This window comes from Pan troglodytes, chromosome 4 (assembly GCF_028858775.2).
Source record: "Pan troglodytes isolate AG18354 chromosome 4, NHGRI_mPanTro3-v2.0_pri, whole genome shotgun sequence".
NCBI lineage: Eukaryota > Metazoa > Chordata > Mammalia > Primates > Hominidae > Pan > Pan troglodytes.
The window spans coordinates 120059429-120075391 of NC_072402.2; the positions used below are offsets into that span (position 1 = coordinate 120059429).

General features: G+C 41.8%; 1 protein-coding gene across 16 annotated transcripts in view; it reads left to right on the plus strand.

Moving 5' to 3' along the window:
* The first annotated feature begins 136 nt into the window (after positions 1-136).
* SNCAIP (synuclein alpha interacting protein) overlaps positions 137-15963 on the plus strand; it is a 154950-nt gene continuing 139123 nt past the window's right edge. For 2 of the 16 annotated variants that reach the window (XM_054684544.2, XM_024356707.3), the window contains exon 1: positions 485-571. The gene's annotated coding sequence lies outside the window, so the exon portion shown is untranslated. Of the gene's footprint in view, positions 572-826; positions 1018-1600; positions 1654-15963 lie in introns of those variants that run through there. The other 14 variants (XM_054684545.2, XM_024356709.3, XM_054684542.2 and 11 more) reach the window with 14 other exon arrangements.

The window sequence follows — 15963 nt, forward strand, 5'->3', positions numbered from 1 at the left end:
TACTGTAGGGCCATTGGTACACTGAAACGTCGTTGAATTAAAAAGTCTTTATTTCAGCCCAACATCTTCTCCATCCACCCACACTTGAGCACAGAACATTCCAGGCAGGCAAAGCCACCCTTGCCCTCCTCTCCTTGGCCACGTCCTCAGGGGTGGGCGAGCTTCGGGGGGAGGGGTGGGGGTGAAGACTCCGTGCCAACGCAAAATACTCTGCCAAAAGGCTTCTCAGACATGAGTTTCCCAGGGCAATGCCCACCTTCCGTTCCCCGCCTTCCCGAGTCTCTTCTCCCAGTTTATGCTGGAACCCTGGAATGGTCTGGGGACCAATGAGATGGCAGCGGTTAACGCTTGGATCACGGTGAGGGGGCGATTTCCAGGGGGAGAGGCCAAGAAGCAAGGAAGGGGGTGGGGGGCAGGAGGAGAAAAGTGGGAAGCGGGGACAAACAGTAGGCGGGGAGGAGAGGAGAGCCCCAGTTGGGGAAAAGCAACGGCAGTCGAGGTAAAAACAGCGAAAGGTAAAGAAAGAGCAGGTTCGTGGACAGGAGCCGGCGGGCAGGCCGGGGGATCCCTGGTGAGGAAGCGGCGAGGGAGGGGCGTGGGCCGAGCCGGGGGCGCCGCGGGGAGGGTCGCTGTCAGTCAGGCCGAGCGGGGCTCGCTGGCCTGGGGGCGGCCGCAGGGGCGCAGCGCAGCCTGAGGGCGCGGCGGCCCCGGCAGCCTCGGCAGTGGCAGTGGTGGCCGCGCCCCCGTCCCCGGCCGGGCGCCCGCGCTGCGTTCCTTGTCCCCCCGCGCCGGCTTGGGGCCGCGGCCGCCCAGGCTGCCCCCGCCCGCGCGCGCCCGTTGGGGGGCCCGAGGAGCGGCGCCCGCGGCCGGGCCGCATTGTGACGTAGCGGGGCCGCGGCAGCGCCTCCACCGCCCGCCTGCTTCGGCTGAAGCTGTTCTGCTCCCGCCGCTGCGGTCCGTCGGTCGGTCAGTCAGTCCCTTCGCGCTCCTGAGCCGCCGGTGCGCCGGGCGCCCCGGGTGAGTCCATGTCCCAAGCGGACGCCGCGGGGAGGCGGGAGGCGGGCAGCCGGCGGCTCAGCCTTTCCAAGTTTGCACCAGGCGACCCCGGCGGGTGTCTCCCCGTGCTCCCCAAGCCCCGGGCCCCCTTTGTGCCGCGAGTCTCGGCTGCTCCGGGCAGCAGAGGCGCCTCTGCAGAAAGGGTTTGGGGGGGAGGTCTCTATAGTAACAGTAACAGTGGTGGCGGCAGCGGCTGCTTTACTGGGGAAAGGGGGAAACAACCCCCGCCTCGGTTTCCAAAGGATTGTTCTTTTCATTTGCCCGCCTCATGTGGTTCTTATTCTTGCTGTCACCCGGGATCTTATGGCAGGCAGGGATGGGCAGTTCCGCGGCTCGGAAAAGCTGAGATAAGGAGGGGCGAAGTAATAGTAATAGCGACAGTACTAACAACGGTAATAATAGCTGTAGAAAAGGGACGTCTGGTGTTGCTGCCGCCCCTCGCTCATCAGCACCAGCTCCCCGACTGCCCTGTCCAGCCCGGGCTCCGCCAGCCTCCCTCTAGTGCTGTCCTGCGTCCCAGGCTGGTCCGCGTGGATTTCAGAGGGGAATGTTTCTCTCTTGGCCTTGTCTCTTGGCGATGACTTTCATCTGCAGGTGGTAAGTGGGGTGAACCCAATTTTAGCTAATTGTCAAAGGCCACATTTTATTTCATTTTTACGAAGAGAAAAGAGGGAAAATTATGAGCCATTACTGGCAGCCATACAGTTTCCACAGGAAATACTAGCATTCTTTGAGGAACACGCTACTGCTTGCAGCGAAGAAAGTCTTAGGAAACAAAAAGGCAACAGCATTGTTGCTCATTTTCAATGGACCGCTAGGAGGGGGGAAACGTGTTGTTTTTTCCTGTGGGAACGTTGCTTTCCTTGGGAAAGTTAATTAAGGAAGCATTACTGTCGGTGCCCCTTTTCACTTGCTGGAGGCAGGATCGGATTCCTCTTGGCTGTTACTGACAAGTGCCCATCAAAGAGCCCGGAGGACGGGAGAACTGCTGCAGGACAGTCTCGCCACACACCACGTGCCGTGGAGCCTGGCCAGGGTGCAGTTTGCAAAATGAAATAAGGGCTGTCTGGGGAGGTTTATGAGGATTACATGTGTGCACAGTATGTCAGTTCTCCAAGGTGTCACTCTAAACACATAATTTTCAAGCACTACTTTCGTTGCTGAATCTGTAGGAAGGGAAAAACCTATTTTTCTTTTATGGAGCAGACATCCCAATTGGGAATGGGTTGAAATCTGTATTTCATTTTTACATATTGAAAATTTAAAAGGCAAAGAACAAGGTGTAGGAAAGCAGTATGCTAATGTGTACACATCTGGGAGAGAAAGTCTATTGACTGTTTCTGATGCATCTCAATGTTAAATTACATTCAGCATGGTTAGAGTACAAGGAGACACCTTTAAGGAGTCCTCAAGACTGTTTGGAAGGTGCAGTATTTTGGTACTGATCGCGGAAGTCTCTCTGGAAAGGGAGTATTAACTGAGGATTACCCATAACTAAATATGTATGCATTAACAGGTCTGGAATCAGAAAGTAAAAGATAGTGCTTCTCTTAAGGATCTTTTGGACACCTCAGTTAGAAATAAAATATAGCATGGGATTTTGAAAAGAAGGGGTATAATTTTGAATGTAAATTTCATTTTCTCCTTAGCAAGCATTTCATGAAGAAAAGTTACAGATAGTAGATTTGAAATGCTGCATTCATGAATTTGACGGTTACCATTTGTTGATATCCAAAAGGAAGTGACTAAAGCAAATGCATTTCTCTGTCTACTCTGTCACAACTTTGCTAATTCCAGACAGTTGTTCTGGTGCAGGTGTACAGTGGAAATGCAAGCCAAGAAACTTTGTGCGTGCTATTGTTTTGGAAGAAATTGTAGCAGTACTTTATTGCTCTTAAGGGAAACCCACACAAACATCTAATACAAACAAATGATCTTTGATATTATCAGAAAAAGCCTGGAGCTGTTTTTCTTGCCAGATTTAAGGCATTTCTTGTCAAAAGAGGAAATCTCCCAAGGAGCAGGTGCATCATTATAGGAAACACAAGGGAATTTCTCTTTTAAATGCAAAATCTAATTGAATAGCAGCAAGAGAATCAGTAACACTCTTAGAATAGAAGCTTTGTTTTTGGCAGTTTGTCAGGTTACAGTTGCAAACCACATAGGAGAAATATGTGTCTTGGGAGAAAAATGATATCCTGGTGAAAATCAAATAGTTGCTTCTGTGAAACTTTTACGCTTATATACTTATTTTCTTGTGCCCATTTGATTTATATGCAGATTCACTTGCAGGAAGTTATTTATGGAAAATGAATCAATAACTTGTTTGCTAGTATCATATGTACTATGCATGATTTTTCACTTTATAGATTAGGTAACTAGATTTTATATTTTATGGTTTGCATCTTAGCGGTTTTTTACATTTTTGAAATTAATGATCAAAATATGTGTTAAAATAATTTTTAATTGATAAGACTGATAGCTGGGCCCTGGGAAAGTACTAATTGATTCCTAAATAGTTATCGTGCATTTACTTTGTGCTTATTTGTAATACAGCAATTTAAAATCCATAGTCTTTTCATAAGGAACATTTTCATAGGAAATAGGACCCATGGAAAATTAAATGATACAAAACATCGAAGAACACATTTCATAATTGAGTGCCTAAGATGCTAAATAGTAATTGAAAAGGAATTCTGAGGAGACAGTGATCAAAGTAGCTTAAATGTTATATCAGTTATTCATTGCTGGATAACAAATCCCCACAAAATGCAGTTACTTAAAATTGCCACTATAGCTTATGATTCTGGTGGTCAGCAATTTGAGCTGGGCTCAGTGAGATGGTTCTTCTGCTATTCTTAGTTAGGTTCCCTCAGACGTTTTCAGTCTGCTGGTGGTATAATTGTGAATGGCTTTACTTATATGTCTGGCAGTTATCAGACTGTTGGCCAGGGTAACATAACGAGTGGCTGGGATGTACCTCCCATTCTCCAGCACACTCCCCTTGGCTTCTTTACATGGCAAATCAAATAGTGTTGTAAGAGCAGTAGAAGAACAACCTGCAATGCAAAAGCAACTTTAAAGCCTCACCTTGAATCACATTAGCTACTCTCCCATTAGCCATATCAAGTCAGAAGGTTACCCCAGATTCAAGGGGTATAGAAAGAGTCCACTTATGATGAGAAGGAGCTGCAAAAAATTAGAGCCAGTTTTTGTGATCTACTACATTTTTGAGGAAACTTGTATCTAGCAGATGTTTTCTGCTGAAAATAATATGTTAGGAGAGCATATTGGAGCCTGCTTAGCAATAGCCCAGGATTTAGGTTAAGTAATTGTCCAGTAAATCATTGTCCTGCAATTTTTTTTCTATAAACCCCAGGTAGAGGAAGTATGACACAATGATAATAAAATTTTAGTCATATCCTTCTGACAGTGGTGTTGGGATGGTTTGGAGACAGGAGGCTGGTGGCAGGGTGAGCTGAGCATTGTTGAAAGTTGATGGTTTTGACAAAAATGGAGGCAGGAAAATTGGAAAGGGGTCGATCTGGGAGATCCCATATTTAGGATGAGGTGACTGATTATAGGGGGTTAGTAAAAGTAAAAAGTCGAAAGCATTCTGAGATTTAAAAAAACTTAAGTGACTAAAAGAATGATTGTGCTTTTGTAAGAAATAGAAAAATCAATGTGATTTATTTGGGGGGAGGAGAAAAATTCAGTTCCAGAAATGTTGATTAAAAGAGATAAATTGAATGTGAAAGTACTTTATAAGCTGCAGAGTAGGCTATGAATGTTAGCTATTGTTTAGTGTTTAAATCACAGTGCACTATTGTATATAGTTAAGTTTCTTTATGTGTATATCAACAGAAAACAAAATACAACCTCAGGGATTCCCTAAGATGTCAAAGGGAAGTCAGAACCACTACTCTCAGGATGGAAGGTCTGCTCTTAGAATGCTCTTCCCTTAAACTAAGCATACCAGGCAAGAGAACACCTTTGACTTAATTTGAGTGGCATCCACACTCCTGAGCCAGTAGCACTGACTGACAGCCACACCAGGTCAGCACACAATGCAAAGTGGGTGGGTTCACCCTTAAAGGACACTGGAGCACTGCTGTCAGAAGTGGAGATGGAAATAGGGTGACAAGACCAACAAATGCTCACCACAGATGAACACTTGAAGATTTATTTCAGCCTAGCCATGGGGAAGCAAGAGGTAAGAAGGCAGGAGGTGACAACTTAGGCATATTTCCATAGAGTGTAGATGCATGAGTAATAGTTGAACCCATGCTTGTGGTGGAGTTTTCTCATGGAAAATAAAGAAAAGACGGTCTGGCACAATGCCTCATCCAGACCCCTTCATTAACGTTAATGGATGTTTAATAGAAGGGAGAAGAATTCTAAACATGTTCTGTTCTGCCTTTCACCTAAAAGCTCATGCAAGGTGCTGTTTCTTCAGCCTCATTTTATGGCCAGACTGAAATTCAGGTGGTGCCCTTACCACAAAGTGCAGCTGCTGGGCCAGACAGAAACACCTGGCCTCTCCAGCTTCACACAATTAGTCTGAACAGCATACACAGCTGCTCTTTATGGAACGACCTTGGATGGACCAGCTCAAACCAAAGAATACGTTTTTATCATTTTTATTGCACAAGTCTAAAACCCCTGAAGACACTCAATAAATGTTAATTGAACGAGTGGATGTGCCATTATCTCGTGCAGTAACGTTTTTTAAAACGATCTGGTCTGGCTTTTCATTATTAAGTGTAGAGTTTGCTATAAAGTCCCTAAGTGCCTTTTGTAGACTTAAATGTTTTAAGGTACTCTTGTCACAGTAATGTAGGTTTTTTAAATCCACCACTCATAAAAATAAACTATTTTTCCTTTATTGAGACACAGTTGTCTTTCATCCTTGTGTTTGTCAGGACACTTGGTTGCAAATCACAGAAACCCAGTTTATACTTGCTCAAGTAGGAAAGGGCCTATACTGGCTATTGTAAAGGAAAAGTTCAGAAAGAATCCAATTCTGATTTCTTCTTTTCTTCATGGTGGCAAAATTTTCATCTGCAGCTTTAGGCTTAACTCCTGAGAAAAAGAGAATTCAGGATTAACTTTAATTAGACCACTTTGATCACATGCATATGCTTGAACCAGACCCTATGGCCTGAGATTGGGACCATGCCACTTGACTCAGCTTTGATTATGAGCCCAGTCCTGGAGGCTTTTGGAAGGGGAGAGTGGTATGTGTGACGGCAGGTGGGAAGGAGCGTATGGGAGTGAAGGAAGTACATGGGAGACTAGTCAGCAAAACTCTTCTAAACCATATAACCTGAGAGCAGGGAAGGGGTAGTTTTTAAAAGGAAATATTGAAAAGAAGAGATAGGAGATGCTGTGCGTGCAGAAACAGCAGATATCTATTAAATACTATAACACCTGTTTTCCCTGACAGGCATATCATCCTCTCACTACACCTCCAAGCCAGAGACCTGGGAATGATCTCGATCTGACCTTCTCCCTTTCTTCCTCCACCTAATCAGTCACCAAGACCTCCTGCTCCACTTCCTTTCATGTTTCACTCTTCCCAAGTCACCTCTACAAATGCTGCCTTCAGTCTCTCAGCTTTCAATCCATCCTCCTCACCGCTGCCTGCTTGCTGTTTCTAAAGAATAGATAAAATTGAATTATATAACTCCCTGCTAAGAACCATTCCAAACCTTGTCATAGTCCTGGACAAAAGTACAGGCTCCTACCATGAATTCCAAGATTCTCTCTGAGGTGAGTCCTGCCTCCTCCTGTGGGTGCAGGGGATGGGTAGGTGCTGGTATGTTCAGCAACGCCTTCTTCTAGCTGCCCATATTATCCCCATGCTTAAATGCTTCATTGCATGTGCTTTTACATGGGCTGTTGTCTCTGTGGAATATTGTTTCTTCTTTCGCAAACTATGAACTATTAAACGTTTACTTATCCTTCCAAACTCATCTCAAGTGTTGCTTTTTCAAGAAACCTCTGCTGAACATCCCCTCCCAGCCTCTCCCCACATCACACTTTTTCCTGTGGTACGTATGGCCTTGGATATACATGTCTGTCTCCCTCTGTAGACTAAATGTCTTGAGAGCTGGACTTACTTCCTTATCTTTGCACATCCTGTGCTCAGTACAGTGCCTTGCCTACCATGTATCTCAAAAATTTTTAAATAAATGAAAGAAAAATGTGCGTTGAATCATTCATCTTTCATTTTTTCAGGTGACTTTCTTTAGGTATATTCTATTTCCTTTAAATTGATTTTCACATTTGCCTCTTAGGATACTGGGACATGAAGACAGATTCTCTTTGAAGCTGCTGCTCAGACACTTTTTCAACAGTTTTCTCAATGGTTTATGTACTTATTTATTACTTGGTCACTAATAACAACCTTAAGGAGGAGGCTGGAAAGTATCAGTGACCCAGAGTAAATCTCCAGGCTAAAATCTATGGGTCAGAGACCAGATAAGGAATCATTTTCCCCCTATCATCAGAGAGGATATTTAATAATTAATATTTATGAGGCACTCTGTTTTGAGTACTTAAAAGATGCCTTACAATTACTTTCTTATTTAGTTCTCACAGCAGCCCTAGGAAGGAGGCGTCACTGTTATCATCTTTTTTTTTTTTTTTTTTTTTTTAACAGATGAGGAAACAAAGATTTAGAGATTTGAAGCAGTTTGTCTGCCACTAAGCTCCTTCCTCCTGGCGACTGCCAAGCGGCCAGATACTCACCTGAGTTGTTGAGGAGTAGAATAAAGCTTTGATTGGGCTCTTCCCATTCATCTGTTATTTTTTGTTGTTGTTTTTATTCTGAGATGAGTAACCATCATCTTGAGAATAAAACATTATAGCTGCCTTCTTTGGTCATCAATCCTATAAAAAAAAAAACTATGGAAAAAGGTGTATTTAAAGAGGTAAGGGCTCCAGTACTATTGTTGAAATTAAGATCAGTTTCTTACTTATAAATTCCAGTCATCTTCCTGTGATACTGCTGCTGCCAGAAAATAAAAGCGTCTTATGGAAGGAAGTTGTACTGCTGCATATAAAATGCAGGCCTCTTGAGGAGGCACAGAAAAGCTTGGTTTTGAGAGTCATTCACAGAGCTATTCCATAGATAAATAGAAGGAGCTAAACACTTTGGAAGCCACAGAAGCTCAATAGTTCTTAAACTGTTTTCAGTCTGAGAGCCTTAAGAGCATCATATGAAAGCTATGGATTCTTTCCTTGAAGAGAAAAGATGTCCACACATACCCCGCTTTGTATTTAATTTTAGGGATTTCAAGGATCCATTGAATCTCATCTGTGGATTTCCTGGGACTCTTTGGACTCCAGGTTAAAAAATCTCTTTTAAAAGCTGATGCAGAGGAAGATATTAGCCATTGTTGAATGTTTACTGTGTTTGACATGTAACCATTTATTCAGTGTTTACCGGATGCCAGCCCTTTTTGAAAGGTACATTATAGCTGAGCCATGCATTATGAGTCCAGTTTTAAGCCATGGAGGAGAACGAGGTTCAGAGAGGGAACTTACAGTCTCCCACTGGGCAAGTACTGAGAATAGAATTAAACACAGAACCCAGGTTTGTATCACCACTACTTCATGATGCTTCCGCACTCATTCATGCAACCAAATGAAGCTTAAGACTTGTGCCACTGAAATTTGGATCCTCTGTTGGTCCTGACTTCCCTCAGCCTTCAGCTTCTCTTGTTGAAAGTAAATTAAGTGGCTGCTTCTGCCACAAGAGCTTCCTGGAATGTGTCCAGTGCAAGAGCAGTCAAGGGCTGGGAAGGTCTCACCTCACTCTCCTCCTTCACCTGTGACAATGTTTTCACATTGGGACAGATAACATCATTAGAGTGACAGCACTACTGGTTTGATCATCTCTAGGTAAGTTTCTACTTCTTACTCATTTCCGAGTACAGTTTGCACACTTGGAAACTTTAACTTAACAGATGCTCAACAGCAAAAATGACTGCAAATTCTCCATGTGACCCCTCTTCCACAGATATTTATTGAGGCTTGTATTCTGGGCTCTGTCCTCTAAGTTGCGGTCACAGCAGTGAGCAGACAGATGTGGGTCCTGAGCTCATGGTATTTATAGCTAGCTTATATCTAGCTAGGAAGGGGGCTAATAAATAATTGAAATAAAGCGTGTTAAGTTTTATGAAAAAGGAAGTATCAAGAATTTATTCTATTCAAGTTTCTTCATTCTTTTCAGCTTAAAAACTCTGATCACAAAACATTGTATGTTTCTCCAGCCCTTTCTTCCCCCAGGATGTTTAGAGTGCTTCAGGTTTTCGAAAACTTAGTTGACAGAGTCAGGGGGATATGCAGGCCAAGCAGTTAATCTCAGTCCCCCCTTTGCAGATGAGAAGGCAACAGTGACCAAATGACTTAACCACAGGTGGAGTGAAGACAGGGGTAACTGGTTGGTCTGGTCCCCAGTAGAGCATTGCTCACTATAAACCACAAGCTGCTTCTAATTTATTTGAGATGTTATTATCGTGGCCTTTATGTTCTGGTCTCTCTTGCTGCAAATGAGTCCGGCAGGCAAGCACAACTCAGAAAGCAAATTCACCTTCTTTGTAGCCCTTGATGGGTCGGTCCCCCTGTTGTCTCTTTCTCATTCCATAGGCATTTCCCCCTCTCACCCTCTTGCCCTGAGACCACCTCCCCAGGTTTTCTCCTGAAGCATTGTCTTGTGACTGCACCAACCTACACTGGCAGATAGAAATGTAATAGGATCCATGAATGGGAGCCATGCAGGCAATTTCATATTTTATAGCAGGCGCGCTTAAAAAAGTAAAAGGGAACAGGTGACATCAATTTTAATAATATATCTTACCCAATATAGCCAAAATGGTAGCATTTCCATATGTAATCCATATAAAAAAATCATTAACCAAGTTCCTTACATTCTTTTTTTCCCATATTACGTCTTTGAAATTTGGTGTATGTTTTTTACTTACCTCAATTCAGAATGGCCACATTCCAATGTGGCCACAGGTGGCTGGTGACCCCTGCAGTGGATTTCAGGCTTGGACTCTGAGGAGACCCTGGGATGCCTAAGACAGACTTAGTGACCACCTCCTCAGCCTCCCTCGACACTTAGCTCAGATCTTTATTGCTGCTCCAACAGAAGGTTCACAAGGTTGTTTTCTCAAACCCGGGTTCTTGAGGGAAGGGAATATGTCTTTGTCATCTTTCTATCTCTTGTGTATAGTGCAGTGTTTAGAAAGCCCACTGTTGGCAGTGGGTACATGGTGAATCATTAATGAACAAAGGAGGGATAACTGTAACTCCAGGAGTTGAAGGGCTTGGTATATGGAGGCTTACCTGTCCAACCCCTGCTCCCTGGCTCTGTTCCCCCATCGCAGGGGCTCCTGTTTCAATCTCCCATCTTTGTCCAGTGCTGCAGAACCACATTGGAGTCAGATTGAATGGACAGGAGGCATCTCCAGTCACATATCTAGGCTTCTAACCTAGAATTGTATTGAGACTGTATACACCTTGTTTAGTTTTTGTTTCACCTCTTTTAATACCAAATACTAGAAGAACTTATAAGCAGTCTAGTATGTGAAATCATAAGTCTTATTCAACAGCATGGAAAAAAAAACAAAAAAAAAACAGGATAGACCAAACACAAAAACAAAAACTCGTCCAGTGAACAAGCCTCCTGTTGAGATTGCAAACAAGGCCAACTGACATATATAGAACATTAAATATACAAGAGAAGAGTAGCCTGCATCAGGGAGCTGTTAGAGTCATCACGATGAACTTTCTGTTTCCAGTGGTTTTAGAGTCATCACTACTCCCTCTGAGAGAACTGGAGATTTATATCCTATGTCAATTTGCCTTTGCACATGCAGTATTTAAATTTTGCAAGTGCTTCTAACCAACTAATGTGCATGTTAGCTTATCTACTTTACCCCCAAAGATAAGTGTCACTTCAAATAATTCATATAACCCAATCTAAAAGATTGGTACTTCCATAAAACCATACTAACCACATATTCAAATAAATTCAAAGTTTGAAAATGGAGGGAAATATGTTTGATCTGTTAAGTCATATAAACATTTTTAAAAGGGATTTTTATCTCAGAAAACAGCACGGTTACCTCAGGCCCACTTAAAGAGTACATTGGACTGGAAAGTTGGATAAGGTCTAACCTCAGTTTTACCATTGATTACCAGTTTCAACCTGGAGAGCTCATTGACCTGCTTTGAGTTTTTGTTTCTGAGTGCATACAGGAAAAATAAATCCTGCTGTCACACACTATGTTTTAGGAGGATGAATGAAGTCTAGAAAATGTTTTAAACAATTCCTCAAAAAAGATATTTGGAACAGTTTGAGGGTGAGGTAGCTTGCCAATATTTCCACAAAGTAAAATCTTAAAAATAATAGCATACATTCTATAGCAGATAACTAAACATTAGCCATGTTTAAGTAATTTGATGATCTTGTCTTTACTAAGACAAGGACACTTCAAAATAGAATTTTGCATCTGTTGGCTACAGTTTTGGGAATGCTGCTTTCATTTGGGATTCTTAAAAAAGAATTCGTGCCTCTTTGCAACTAAAATATATTTCTTCAAAGATGACGGCTCTGGTGTTCTGTGTTGGTGTAATTGAAAACCTATAAAAAGGCTGAGAGCTACTTTTGAATTGGCTCAGTGAACTTGGACTGGATTTGTCGAAGTGGTGAAAGGTTTAAAAGAATTTTCATAAATGAGGTCTGCAAGCTGTGTTTTAACCATAGAATTCCAATGAACTCCAAGGCCCATGAACTCAGGCAACAGCGCCTCAGAGAAGAGCAATCATATCAAGATGAAAATAAGTGATTCATTTTCATTCCCCACGTTCTGCAGACGTAAGCACACTTAGCCACTGATAATCATAATTTAGCAGTACTGTTGTGCACTAAAAATACAATTTAAAAGTCTAATCTTTAATTAAGTTGAGTACTCACAGATTAACGTGGTTACAAATCTTGGGCACTGGATGTAGTACAGTGTTTACTCCTGTTGCTAGGAAATACAGCAGAGCTATTTGAAAGTTACAGATTGATTTGGTGAGAAGGATGTGAGCCTCTCCCAGCAACAGACTTGCTCATTGCTTCTCTCTTATGTAATGTATGTAAATGCATTTCATGCTGTGGAAGTCCTGTGCATTCAAAGCTTTTGTTGCCAATGGAAGCACAGGTGTGTGCACCTAAGTCAACGTTCAGAGGATATTTGAAAAAGTGGTCTTACCTAGAACTCCTGGATAAAATAAGCATCACGATGTGTGAGTATTGGAGTTTTCAGTGAAATGAAGTTTTCTATTTGTTAGAATTACCAAGAAAATAGAGTGTTCTTTAAAATCTAATTATCGTGAGGCTAATTGATGGATTTGCATTCCTGCCATTAGTGGGAAGCTGTCAAATTAGTACAGAAATTCGATCCAGGTTGATGGTTTTCCAAAATTATTAAAATGTGCAAGTAGGAAACCAACTCTGCTTTACTTTTCTTTCTCCTCCCCCCTCCAATCCCCTCCCTGCTTTGGCAAACCTTGTTGTGTGACACATCGTACAACAGTTTTTAAAAATGCAAAGATGATTCTTACACAGCATGAAAGGGAGTAGCTACATGTCAGTTCACTTGCCTTGTCCCTGAATAAGATGAAAGATTGCTATGTGCTATTTTAGTCAGGACCAGGTGTGAAAGAGTGGCCTCCCCAAGCTCAAAAACAGGACTAAGAAAAAACCCACAGGGAAAAAGTTCTATTTGATCTATTTGAGGCAGGCCCTTGCACAAAGGGACTGGTATTTCAAAGCAGGGTCCTTCCTAAGAAATGGAAAAAATAGCAGAATACTTAATTGTCTCAAGGAACAAAATCAGGAGTAGGATGACTTGTGCTGATTGTGAAATTATATCCTACATCCAAGCTTAGAACAACCTGGATAGAATTAGGGAAGGGTCCTGCTGGGGACCAGGATCACCACTCTACTCCAGCATGCGTGCTCATGACCTCTCAGTAATTAACACACTTTTACTTGCCCTGTGGATAATTATTGACTAATTCCTGTAGAAAGCCAGTTGTTGATTTTGGTATGAATTGTTTTCTCAATGTATACGAGTATCTGTCACAGTGTCTGGTATGTATTGTATGATCAGTATATGTCTGTGGAATAAATGAATCCTTCAACATGTCTAACAAGTAAACGTGTTCCTAATATAAGCTTTAAGGCTTATTCCATTGCAGCTAATAGAGGTTAGGGGCTTGTTTCACAAAAGATATCGTGTTACCTGTTATTTACACTCAGAACATCCATCTGAGGCAAGGTGCTGTCAAACAAGTAGGCAAAATGCCATGTGATGGAAGGTTTCACTGCTCAGCCACTAGTAGTAATTGGTGATGGAATTATAAGATGTTTAAGACCCACCATTACAGAACATTTGATTCTAGAAGGGAATTTGGAGCTTTGACAATAATGAGATGGAAAAGTAAGATAAAACTGGCACATGGATTACAAGTTTCTTAAGGGTATTCTAGTCATTCCCCCTATCTCCCAAAACACCTGACAGCATAGAAATGACATGGGATCGAGGTGGCGGAAAGGAGGCAGAATAACATAATAACTGACTATGAGCATGGGCTTGAACCTCAGAGCAAGGCCTGGCTCAGCGGCTTACTGTGTGTGATTTGGAACAGCGTATTGAACCCCTCAGTATTTTGATATGGTTTCTTCCCTTTTTTTAATCAACAAATATCTATTGATTATCTCATTTATTCAAGGCAAGTTTGGGACACTTGGGATAAAATAAGACTAGTGGATTATCAGATCCATTCTCCCTTTCTCCACCTGCTCTGTGTGATAAGATGGCTGGCCAGCCTTATGGAATCCAATCAGCAGGCTCCCTTGTTCTCTGGCTTCCGGTTGGGTTTGGCCAATGGGGTGGATCAGCAAAAGATTAACAAACAGGTAGGGAGGGAGACGTTTGGGTATTTTATTCCCTGGGCTCCCATCTTACCAGATCACCTCTCCTTGCTACAAGGCACTACATAGGCAGCTGTCTCCCTATGGCTGTTCTCTGGGTCCTAGTAACTGTGCCCTCCCCAAGCAACTTTAAGCTGATAACTGCTCCCTTTTAGTCTTACTAGCTCAGAGTACTACATCATTGCTTGCAGTTTCTCTAAACCTTGGCCACAGCTTTGCAAATGCCCTTTTTACTAAACAACTCTCAAATTGCATTTGAGTATGCCATCTATTTCCTTTGGGGAACCTGACTGACACAGTGATTACCCATCTCAGAGGACACTGTAAGAATGGCATGATTTATCAGGAATTTAGTATAACTATTAGCTCTTACTATGCATTCAACAAAGGATTATTGTCATCATTAGCTTTTTAATTTTTTTACAAAGTATTCACAATATTTTTGCATTCTTCAATTTTTTTTGAGTGAGAAGAAATCTATTACCTTGCAAGTGTTAAAGATGGGGAAAAATGAAACAGAGGTCAAGGGCTAAGGTCACACAGTGCTTCAGTGGCAGAACTAAAAAGTGAAGTGAGGGTTTCCTATCTTGTTTCTTTGCACGGCGTACACAGTTACAATATGTCTGGAAGAGAAAGTTGCAGCTTCAAAGTTAAGTAAATTAAAACATAACCTAATTGGGATAATTGGGTATGCTTAAACTAATAAACTCTATTTGTGACCACTGAATAATAATTGGGGTGAAATATTGACAGCTCAGCATCTTCAACTTAATTACTGTAAGGGCTGAGGCTAAGCATTTTCACATTTATATCCTCCTGGTAGTTTCAAGACAGATGATCCTTAGGAATTAATTTCTTGTAGACTCTTGAGGGTAGATCTGTTTATAAGCAACACTGAATAGGAGACCAGCATTCTAATGCTTGTGTAGTAGGTTTTTCTACTCATACACATTTGTCTGACTTCTCTCTTAGAGCTCTCATTCATAAGCCACATAAAGTAGGTCACTCTGTGATATTTAGAGTCATCTCATCTATAACTTATAGTACACTCATTAACCTGTTTTTCAAGAATGAAAACTAACAAATTCCCTAAAGAAGTAGTGGTCATCTTGAAAAACAAAACATACTACTACAACTTCTTTCCATTTGATAATAAATTTGTCATAGTTATTGAAATTTCAAACCTCATGAGTGATCTTTCACTGCCTTGGAAAAATTGTCCAAGTATTCTCTTATAGAATAGAGAGAAAGGGAACTTCAGAAATATCTCCTTTTTTTTTTTTTACAATTAAGTAGAGTCAAGGGAGGAATAGCAATTTGCAAGGTCTTTTGATGTCAGCTCAAATAAGGATTTATAGATTGTCCCTTCTGTGTAAGGAGCTGAGTAGACAAAAACAAATATCTTGTTGCCAGAAGAGCTCATTCTTCTAGAAGGAATTATTTTCATTTAAACATTTGGGTCTCCCTCTCACTTTTATAAACATCTTATTTAAGGCCAGCTCCAGGTGGAAGTCCTGCCTTCTGTCTTTATAAAGAAAATGCTTTCATAGAGTGGACACTTAACATATATAAACTTTCTCAACTATGTATGTATGTATGTATGTATGTGTGTATGTATGTATGTATGTATGGCCTTTGAATTATCCTTTCTGGAGGAGATACTAGATCAAAGTACCGTAATGATCTCCCAGTTGATCCAAGTGAAATCTCCTTTTGTTTGTTCCAGACCTCTACTTCTGTTTAGATTTCATTTCTTTTTATTTTATGCCTCAAGTGAAATAAAGTCCAATTTTTATTGAGAGGAACTAGTGTATTCCTAGTCATTACTATTCTAAATGATTTCACTGTTTTCACCACATCAGTTGTGTTGACATGAGTACCAGTAATGTGGTAATAAAGTTCCTAAT